The 9,856-nt window shown below is 36.3% G+C and overlaps 1 pseudogene; it reads right to left on the bottom strand.

The window, feature by feature from the left end:
• Positions 1–317: 317 nt before the first annotated feature.
• Positions 318–9,856, bottom strand: part of LOC141279182 (lathosterol oxidase pseudogene) — a 31,724-nt pseudogene continuing 22,185 nt past the window's right edge.

Below are 9,856 nucleotides of genomic sequence, written 5' to 3'. Positions count from 1 at the left end.
AGCTATAGAGGCTTGTGCAAGTTTCCTGATGGCAGGGACTGGTGGTTTGTAGAGCTGACTGTTGTTTGGTGGGCCGAGCTCAGTGAAACTTTAATCCCCTTGACTGCTGATGGATGGGGCTGGGTTTCCTCCTTGTTGGTTGTTTGGCCTGAGGCAAACCAACACTGGAGCCTACCTGGGCTCTTTGGTGGGGCTGATGACAGACTGTGGGAGGGCTTACACCAAGGAGTACTTCCCATAACTTCTGCTGCCAGTGTCCTTGTCCCCACTGTGAGCCACCGCCACCCCCTCCACCCCACCCCCCCACCTCCCCGTGCAGGAGACCCTCTAACACTAGCAGTTAGGTCTGGTTCAGTCTCCCCTGTGGTCACTGCTCCTTCCTCTGGGTCCTGATGTGCACACTACTTTGTGTGTGCCCTCCAAGAGTGGAGTCTCTGTTTCCCTCAGTCCTCTCAAAGTCCTGCAATCAAATCCCACTGGCCTTCAAAGTCTGATTCTCTAGGAATTCCGCCTCCTGTTGCTGGACCCCCAGGTTGGGAAGCCTGACGTGGGGCTCAGAACCTTCACTCCAGTGGGTGGACTTCTGTGGTATAACTTTTCTCCAGTCTGTAGTCACCCACCCAGCAGTTATGGGATTTGATTTTACTGTGATTATGCCCCTCTACCATCTCATTGTGGCTTCTCCTTTGTCTTTGGATGTAGGGTATCTTTTTTGGTGAGTTTCAGTGTCTTCCTGTCAAATGATTGTCCAGCAGCTAGTTGTGATTCTGGTGTTCTCACAAGAGGGAGTGAGAGCACGTCCTTCTACTCCACCATCTTGGTTCAGGGGTCACTTCCACTCTCCCCATACTCTTTTTTGCCCTCACTCCTCCCTCTCCCCACTGGTCACCACCAGTTTGTTCTGTAAATCTATGACTTTGTTTCTGTTTTATTATATTCATTAGTTAGTTTTATTTTTTAGATTCCACTGTAAGTGGTAACATACAATATTTGTCTTTCTTTGTCTGACTTACTTTACTAAGCGTAATACCCTTCAGGTCCATCCATGTTTTTGCAAATGACAAAATTTCATTTTTTTCTAAGGCTAAATAGCATTCCACTATGTGTGTGTGTTTAATATATATCTATATTTAGATATAGATGTCTCACATCTTCACCCATTTGTTGATGGAAAGTTAGGTTGCTTTCATGTCTTGGCTATTGTAATAATGCTGCTGTGAAAATTGGTGTGCATGTATCTCTTCAAATTAGTGTGTTTGTTTTCTTTTGATCTATACTCAGGAGTGGAATTGCTGCATCATTTAGTAGTTTTATTTTTAGTTTGTTGAAGAACCCCCATACTGTTTTTGATAGTGGCTGCACCAATTTACACTCACACCAACAGTAGACAAGGGTTCCCTTTTCTCCACATCCTCGTCAACTTTTGTTATTTGTGGTCCTTTTTGATCATAGCCATTCAGACAGGTGTGAGGTGATATTTCACTGTGGTTCTGATTTGCATTTCCCTGATTAGTGATGTCAAGCATCTTCTCATGTGCCTGTTAGCAATCAGTATGTCTTGTTTGGAAAAATGTCTATTCAGGTCTTCTGCCCATTTTTTGATTGAGTTTGCTTTTTTGATATTTAGTAGTATGAGCTGTTTATATATTTTAGATATTAACCCCGTTATAGTCATCACCTGAAAATATTTTCTCCCAGTCTGTAGGCTGTTTTTCATTTTGTCAGTGGTTTCCTTTGCTGTGCAAAAGCTTTTTAGTTTAATTAGGTACCATTTGTTTATTTTTGCTTTTGTTTCCTTTGCCCTAGGAAACAAAAAATATTACTGTGATTTATGTCAAGGAGTATTCTGCCTATGTTTTCTTCTAGGAGTCTTATGGTTTCTTGTCTTACCTTTAGGACTTTAATCCATGTTGAGTTCATTTTTGTATAAGATGTGAAGAAATGTTCTAATTTCATTCTTTTACCTGTAGCTGTTCAGTTTTCTCAGCACCACTTATTGAAGAGATTGTCTTTTCCCCATTGTAAATTCTTGCCTCCTTTATCATAGATTAGTTAACCATAAATGTGTGGGTTTATTTATGAACTCTCTGTTCTTTCCCTTTGATATATGTGTATGTTTTTGTTCCAGCACTATACTGTTTTGATTATCGTAGCTTTGTATTATAGTCTGAAGTCAGGGAACGTGATACCTCTAGCTGTGTTCTTCTTTCTCAAGATTGTTTTGGCTGTTCAGGGTCTTTTGTGTTTACATACAAATTTTAGAATTATTTATTCTAATTGGGTGAGATATGTTCAGTATTTTGGTAGGAATTTCATTGAATCTGTAGATTGCCTTGGGAAGTATGATCATTTTAACAGTATTAATTCTCCAAGTCCATGAACATGGTATATCTTTCCATCTGTGTCATCTTCAGTTTCTTTCACAGTGTCTTATAGTTTTCCAAGTACAAGTCTTTTTATCTCCCTAGTTAGACTTATTCCTAGGTATCCTATTTTTTTGATATGATGATAAATGGGACTCTTTTTAAAATGTCTTTCTGATTGTTCATAATCAGTGTACAGAAATGCAACATATTTCTGTATATTAATTTTGTATCATGCAACCTTGCCAAATTCATTGAACTCTAGTAGTTTTTCAGTGGTGTCTTTAGGATTTTCTATGTATAGTACCATGTCATCTGAAAACAGTGACAATTTTACTTCTTTCTTTCCCATTTTTCTTATCTGATTTCTGTGGCTAGGACTTCCAATACTGTGCTGAATAAAAGTGGGGAGAGTGGACATTCTTGTCTTGTTCCTGATCTTAGAGGAAATGCTTTCACCTTTTTATCAGAGTATGATGTTGGCTGTGGACTTCTCATATATGGCCTTTATTACATTGAGGTGTGTTAACTTCACAAAGTGGGTATAAAGGATTAATCATAAATGAATGTTGAATTTTGTCAAAGGCTTTTTCTGCATCCATTGAGATTATCATATTATTTTTATTCAATTTTTTAAACAGTCATAATCAACTTCTATTGATTTTTACATAAATAGATTATAGAATATCTTTGCAAACCATGTTTTCCCAACATATTTGTTGTAACACATGACATTTCTTTATAAAAGTATTTGTTAAATCGTTTTGTAGAGGAAATGGGGAAAAGTGAAGAAAGAGGAGGGAAAATAATATTTCAAAACTAATCTTCAGTGATAGGCCTAAATATTTGGCAACTATTTCCTTTTATGGAAAATCATAGGATTGTAACTTTGAAACATAAATGCATCAATTTAATTAAAAAGTCAGTAGGATCAAATATATTATTTGGGCATCAAATTTCCCTTTCTAAATATATTCAGTCACATAATTTTACACTTATTAAATAATGGTTTAAAACAGTAACCATCAAAATCTTTAAATAATCCCAGATCTGGATTAAATCATCAGAGTATTAATATTTTCTAAAATTTCAATTTATTTGTTCATCATTAAAATGTAATATTTGACAGCGTCTCCAGAAAATAAGTTTTCTATGCGTAGGAAGACAATAATTTTATAACACCTGCTATTAATCAGGCCATTGAGCTGCTAATACATTATATAACAATTTTTTTCACACCAGTGTTTCCACTTGAACAAAATACTACAAGTAGTCGTTATCATACAAATACTGAATAGTTAGTCATTCCTGAAACAAGGAACAATCTTTATATTAATATTTCTTTGTTGTGGTGTTTAGTCTTGATACCATTAAGCACAATGAATTTTACTTAATGAATATGGATGAATTAAGGCAAAAGGGCATAACCTAGTCCCCTTGATAATTTATCCTCTATCTTTTAAAAAATCATTGTTCAAGCTATTCAAATTACAGATCTGCTGGCTAGAAAGACACAACTTGTCCCTTAGACCAACGTCCATTATTTCAAGCATGAGGTTAAAATCTTGGTATTCACGACATGTTCCCTTGACCTACCATTATGATTATTACTCAGCTATACCCACAATACTGATTTTCAAATGATACTATTCACTTGCTATGCCTCTTGGCTGTATGTATGTAGATTATTTTTCTTGACCAAAAATATTTAATAATTGGGCAATAATCTACTCAGTCTTGTAAACTCTACATTGAATAATTTTTCATTTTTACAACCATTTCCTGCATGGCTCTTGCTCTCTTCTTCTGTCATCTTCACATGACTAATTGGTCCATTCCCTTCAAAGGAGGAGGGATTTTTGAAGGAGCCTCCAACTCTATCCCACAATGTGAAATACTGTCCATAGTTATGGTCAAAGAGCATGTGGTTGTCTGTATGATGAGCTGAGCCACTAATAAATGGCCTTAAGATTTGGGGAACATGAAAGTCACCATCATGAATGGAAATTGTCCAGATATTGACCAAGACATACAAACCTAAATAAACTACCGTGTGTAAGGGGAAAATAAAAAGGTATATGTGGCAAGGCAGACTCTGAAGGACGCCAGCCAGATGGTGAAAAGCATGACTTGTAAATGGAGTCAGAATCTTCCAGATGTGATGAGGTTTGTGTAAGCACTTATATACAAGTCTGTGATGAAGATCTCTGTGAATCCAGTAGATCAGCATGTCAGTGAAAAAGAGAAAGAGCAGGATAACAGCAATGAGTCAAAACCAGCCGTATGGAAACTCTTTATGCTGTCATACAATTTGCTGTAACCTCTATCAGGAACAGTGAAACTCTGGGGATGCTGATCCATGGCATTGACTGGACAGAGTGCATAATCTCTTGATAGACTTGATTCTTGAAAGATTGTGAGTGTTTCATTAATGAATGATCATAGACAAAATAATAACTCAGTGTTGCAAAGAAGAAATAAAGGTTATATGCACTGAGATTTGTTATAATCAGGAGACTGATAGCTTGTTGGAAGATGTCATCCTCTGGCCATGTGGCCGAATATATGTATGGTGTAAAAAAACAATTGGGTACAAGATCCATCTTAGGCCCTAGAGAGGGTCCACTGCCAGCTGCCAATTTGGTTCCTGCAGGGCTTCAGCTGCTCTGGCTAGTCTTTTATTCAATTTTTTATGTGATATGTCACATGAATTGTAGATATTGAACCATTCTTGCATTCTTGGGATAAATCCCATTTGATCATATTGTATGATCCTTCTAACATATTGTTGGATTCAGTTTGTTAATTTGTTGAGGATTTTTGCATCTATGTTCATCAGTAATCAGTAATTAGACAGTAAATTTCTTTTTGTGTGATATCTTTGTCTGGTTTTGGTGTCAGGGTGATGCTAGCCTCATAGAAAAAGTTTGGAAGTGTTCCTTCCTCTGCAATTTTTTGGAATAGTTTGAGAAGGATAGGTATTAACTCTTCTCTAAATGTTTGATAGAATTCTCCTGTGAAGCCATCTGGTCCTGGACTTTTGTTTGTTGGGAGTTCTTTTCTTCTTTATTACTGATTCAGTTTTATTACTGATAATTGGTCTGTTCATATTTTTCCTTTTCTTTCTGGTTCAGTATTGGGAGATTGTACATTTCCAGGAATCTATTTCTTCTATATTGTCCATTTTATTGACATATAGCTGTTCACAGTAATCTCTTGTGATCCTTTATATTTCTGTGGTGTCAGTTATAACTTCTCTTTCATTTCTAACTTTATTGATTTGGGGCCCCTTCCTTTTTTTCTTGATGAGTTTGGCTAAAGGTTTATCAGGTTTGTTTAGCTTTTCAAAAAACCAACTCATTTTTATTTTTTTAATTTTTATTTTATGTTGGATATAGTTGAATAACAATGTTGTGTTTCAGGTGTACTGCAAAGTGATTCAGTTATATATATACATGTTTCTATTCTGTTTCAAATTCTTTTCCGATTTAGGTTGTTACAGAATATTGAGCAGAGTTCCCTGTGCTATACAGTAGGTCCTTGTTGGTCATCTATTTTAAATATAGCAGTGTGTACATGTCAATCCCACACTCCCAGTCTAACCCTCCTCCTCACCCTTCCCCCTTGGTAACCATAAGTTTGTTCTCTAAGTCTGTAAATCTGTTTCTGTTTTGTAAATATGTTCATTTATATCATTTTTTTAGGTTCTGCTTATAAGCGATATTATGCAATATTTGTCTTTCTCTGACTTACTTCACTTAGTATGATAATCACCAGGTCCATCCATGTTGCTGCAAATGGCATTATTTCATTCTTTTTAATGGCTGAGTAATATTACATTGTGTGTACGTACCACAGCTTCTTTATCCATTCATCTGTCGGTGGACATTTAGGTTGCTTCCTTGTCTTGGCTATCGTAAACAGTGCTGCAATGAACATTGGGGTGCCTGTATCCTTTCAAACCATGTTTTTCTCTGGATATATGCCCAGGAGTGGGATTGCAGGATCATATGGTAGCTCTATTTTTATTTTTTTAAGGAACCAAAGAACCAACTCTTAGTTTCATTGATCTTTCTTATTGTTTTTTAGTCTCTGTTTCATTTATTTCTGCTCTGATCTTTATGATTTTTTTTCCTTCTGCTAACTTTGGGTTTTGTTTGTTCTTTTTCTAGTTAGTTTAGATGTAAGGTTAGGTTGTTTGAGATTTTTCTTATTTCCTAATATAGGCTTGTATTGCTATAAACTTGCCTCTTAGAACTGCTTTTCTGATCTGTGTCCCACAGATTTTGGATTTTTTTTTTATTTCATTTGTCTCCAGCTATTTTTTTATTTTTTTCTCCTTTGATTTCTTCAGTGCTCCCTTGGTTGTTTAGTAGCATGTTGTTTAGCTTCCACTTGTTTTTTGCAATTTTTTTTTCTTTGTAGTTGATTTCTAGTCTCATAGCATTGTGGTCGGAAAGATGCTTTATATGATTTCAGTTTTCTTAAATTTACTGAGACTTGTTTTTGCGCCCTAGCATGTTATTTATCCCGGAGAATGTTCCATGTGCAATTGAAAAACTGCATTCAGCTGCTTTTGGTTGGAATGGTCTATATAGATCTATTAAATCCACGTGGTCTAATGTGGCATATAAAGGCCAGTGTTTCCTTATTGATTTTTTTCTTTTTTTGGTCTGAATGATCTGTCCATTGTAAGTGGGATGGTAAAGTCCCCTACAATTATTGTTACTGCCAATTTATCCCTTTATGTCTGTTAATATTTTATGTATTTAGGTGCTCCTATGTTGGCTGCATATATACTTGTAATTGTTATATCTCATTGTATTGATCCTTTGATCATTATGTAATGTCCTTCTTTGTCTCTTGTTACAGTCTTTGTTTTAAAGTCTATTTTGTCTGATAAGTATTGCTACCCCAGCATTCTTCTGATTTCCATTTGCATGAAATACGTTTTTCCATCCCTTTGCTTTCAGTCTGTATGTCTTCCGATCTGATGTGAGTTTCTTGTAGGCAGCACATATATGGGTTTTGTCTTTGTATCCATTCAGCCACTCTTTCCTTTGATTGAAGCATTTAGTCCATTTAAAGTAATTATTGATAAGCATGTACTTATTACCATTTTGCTCATTGTTTGGGGGTTGTTCTTTTTTGTCTGTTTCTTCTTTTGTTCTCTTCCCTTGTGATATGATGACTACGGTACCTCTAGTGTTATGTTTGGATTCCTTTATCTTTTCTGTATTATAGACTTTTGGTATGTGATTACCATGAGGTTTAATACACACATGATTATTTTAAATTGCATATCTCTCAATTTCAAAGGCCTTTTAACAACCCTGCATTTTTACTCCCCTTCCTCCATGAATGTTTTTGACATAATATTTTACATCTTTCTGTTTTGTTTTGGTTTTTTCTTGGCTGCGCTGCAGGCAGCTTGCGGGATCTTAGTTCCCCAACCAGGGGTTGAACCCAGGCCCCAGCAGTGAACATGCGGAGTCCTAACCACTGGACCTCCAGGGAATTCCCGACATCATTTTGTCTTGTGTATTCCTTAACTACTTATTGCAGATGTGTAGATGGTGTTTACTGCTTTTGTCTCTTAACTTTCCTACTAGCTTTGTATGTGGTTAATTTATAACCTTTTACTGTATATTTGCCTTTACCAATGGGCTTTTTCCTTTGTAATTTTCATGTTTCTAGTTGTGTCCTTTTTTTTTTTGCCTAGAGAAGTCCCTTTAATATTTCTTATAAAGCTGATTTAGTAGTGATAAATTCTTTTAGCTTTATCTTGCCTGTAAAACTTTGATCTCTCCTTCAAGTCTTAAAGTCTGGCTGGGTAGAGTATTCTTGGTTGTAGGTTTTTCCTTTTCATTACTTTAAATATATCATGCCATTCCCTTCTGGAGTACTGAGTTTGTGATGAAAAGTCATCTGATAGCCTTATGGGAGTTCCCTTATATATAACTTGGTTGCTTTTCCCTGCTGCTGTTAATAGTCTGTCTTTATCTTTAATTTTTTACAATGTGTCTGTGTATGTTCCTCTTTGGCTTGATTCTGTTTGGGACTCTCTCTGCTTTCTGGACCTGAATGCCTATTTCCTTCCCTAGGTTAGGGAAGTTTTCAGCTATTACGTCTTCAAATATATTCTCTGCGCCTCTCTTTTTTCTTTCTGGGACCCCTACAACGCAAGTGTTAGTACGCTTGATGTTGTCCCAAAGGTCTCTTAAGCTGTCCTCATTTCTTTTTATTCTTTTTTCTTTTTTCTGTTTGGCTTCAGTGATTTCCATTACTCCCTCTTCCAGCTCACTGATCCATTCCTCTGTATCATTTAATCTACTGTGGATTCCTTCTAGTGTACTTCTCATTTCAGTTATTGTATTATTCATCTCTGTTTGGTTCTTCTTTATATTTTCTAACTCTGTTTAAAAACTTCTAACTTCTCACTCTGTTCATCCATTCTTCTCTCAAGCTCTTTGATCTTTTATGATCATTGCCTTGAACTCTCTATTGAGTAGATTGCCTATTTCCACTTCACTTAGTTATTGTTCTGGGGTTTTATCTTGTTCCTTCGTTTGAAACATGTTCCTCTGTTACCTCATTTTGCCTAATTGCTGTTTTTATTTCTATATATCTGGTAGGTTTACATTTCCTGACCTCGGAGAAGTGGCCTTTCATAGGAGACATCCTATAAAAAGGATGTATGTAGCTGGTAGGCTACATACCAGTTGCACACTCCCCTCTGGTCACCAGAGGTATATGCTCTAGGGATATCCCCTATGTGGGCTACATGGGTCCTTCTCTTGTGGCAGACTAACTACTGTGGGTGGTCTGGTAGGTGTCACTGACCTCCAGTCCAATTGGTTTTCAGGACTTATCTCATGCTGAGGCTTCCAGCTTCTGGTTCTAGGTTTGGGAAGTTTTCAGCTGTTATTACTTTAAATATACGTTCTGTCCTTTTAACCTTCTGGAAATCCCATAATGTGAATATTGTTTTTTCAGTTGTGTCCTATATGTCTTTTAGGCTTTCTTCATCTTTTTTATTTTTCTTTTTGTTCCTCTGATAAGGTAATTTCAAATTCCTTGTCCTCTATTTCACTAGTTCTGCATTTTCAAGTTTGCTTTTTAAACTTTTTATTGTATTCTTCAGTTTAGTTATTATATTTTTCAACTGTAGGGTTTCTGTTGGGTTTTTTTTTTTTTTAATGGTTTCTACTTCTTTGCCCAGCTTCTTGTTTTGTTCATGCATTTTTTTTCTTATTTTGCTTAGTTGTCTGTCTGCATGTTCTTATAGTTCGCAAAAAATAAAAAAGGTCACGAAGAACCTAGGGATAAGACAGGAATAAAGACACAGACCTACTAGAGAATGGACTTGAGGATATGGGGAGGGGGAAGGGTAATCTGTGACAAAGTGAGAGAGTGGCATGGACATATATACACTACCAAACGTAAAATAGATAGCTAGTGGGAAGCAGCCGCATAGCACAGGGAGATCAGCT

Source organism: Tursiops truncatus, chromosome 7 (assembly GCF_011762595.2).
Source record: "Tursiops truncatus isolate mTurTru1 chromosome 7, mTurTru1.mat.Y, whole genome shotgun sequence".
NCBI lineage: Eukaryota > Metazoa > Chordata > Mammalia > Artiodactyla > Delphinidae > Tursiops > Tursiops truncatus.
The sequence above is the reverse complement of the archived record's forward strand: the minus strand, read 5'-3'. Positions and strand labels throughout refer to the sequence as shown.